This window comes from Echinops telfairi, unplaced genomic scaffold, assembly GCF_000313985.2.
Source record: "Echinops telfairi isolate 266 unplaced genomic scaffold, ASM31398v2 ScPeMD7_31;HRSCAF=116, whole genome shotgun sequence".
NCBI classification, from domain to species: Eukaryota; Metazoa; Chordata; class Mammalia; order Afrosoricida; family Tenrecidae; genus Echinops; species Echinops telfairi.
Genome location: NW_022103928.1, coordinates 27,128,354 through 27,130,040, shown reverse-complemented (window position 1 = coordinate 27,130,040; position 1,687 = coordinate 27,128,354).

Genomic DNA, 1,687 nt, shown 5'->3' with positions numbered 1-1,687 from the left:
GTCATTGACATATAATAACAAACTGAAAAGATTTTACCCTGAACTTCTTTGACTAATTACATATGAGATCATAAAAAAATCAGACCTGGAGAGGCTTCTAAGATATCACAAAGTTCAATTTTCTCAATCAGAGCAGGGATTCACAGCAGATGGTCACGCAGCCACTGCTTGAACAAGACTGGGGAGCTCACTCATCTGCAGGCAGTCCGTCCTATTGTAGGGTGCCCACACCCCTCTTTATTACAAAGATACATCATCAGTTTCCTTTGCAGGGTCAGAAGACAAGACCTGCAAATTGTCATCTGCCATCCCTGAGTCCACCCCATGGGAAATTGCAGGCCCCAACTACAGTGGAAATTCTACATGCAATCTGACCCAGCTCCAGTGAGGTGCTTTGCAGCTGGAGACTCATTTAAGTCTCAGTGTCTTCTTTTATAAATGGAATAATAATTCCCACCTCACGGGGTGCTGTGGAGACTAGATGAGATAATGCCAGCCAACACTGCCTAGCGCACAAGAGCTCAGTAAAGGTTCAATAGTGTAAGTGAGAGAGCAGATGCTAGAACGGAAATAATGAGGTATCATGGCTAGTGTGGTAGTGACATCATCTGATGTCAACTTGAGACTTAAGTGTGAAGGAGTGGGGTTTAGCCTATCAATCAGGTTGCAGTTTGACGACCTCATTTGGAGGCGCTAAGGAGATAAATAACTCACTGGAGGCGGGACACACACTCACTACCTGGGAGACATGCTTGAAGCCAAGACACATGGAGCTATACTAGAGCCCTGGAGCTGGAGGAGCCACCGTGGAGACCTCTGGCAGCCTTGAGATGTTTCCACTGCCACCGATCCACAAGACTTTCCACCCACTGGCCTGTGATCTTCCAGCATTCTGCATCATTCCATGTGTCGCGCCAGTTGAGTCTGAAGAAGAACTTACAAACTGGTATCGGACATATGGGCTAACATCGGACTTATGAACTTGATCTGGACTGGGCTGGGATGTTTTCTTAATATACAATTACTCCTTTATATAAAGCTCTTTCTTATAGACATATGAGTCTCCCTGGATTTGTTTCTCTAGTCTACCTAGACTAACACAGCTGGGATGAACCTGGAGCAGCGTTTTTATGAAAGAGGTCAGAGAAGAATTAGAAAGCCTTTTGGTAGGATCTTTGAGTAGAAAAACAATTTGGGGTTAAGTTGAAAAAGCATATGGTTTTCAGAGTGGAGACCCAAAGCCCATCTGTAGACAACTAGACACCCCTTACAGAAGGGTGACAATGAAGAGATGAGCTAGTCAGGGTGCAGTACAGACCCGATGAAACATACAACTTTCCTCTAGTTCTTCAATGTTTCCTCACCCCACTATCATGACCCCAAATCTAACTTACAAATCCAGCTAGACCAGAGCATGTACATGGGTACATATAAGGGCTAGAAACACAGGGAATCCAGGACATATAAACCCTTCAGGACCAATTAAGAGAGTAGTGATACCAGGAGGGGAAGGAGAAGGTGGAGGATAAAGGGGGAACCAATCACAATGATCTACATATAACCCCCTCCCAGGGGGACAGACAATAGAAAAGTGGGTGAAGGGAAGCATTGGTCAGTGTAAGACATGAAAAAATAATAACCATTTAAAAATTATCAAGGGTTCATGATGGAGGGAGTGGGGGAGGGA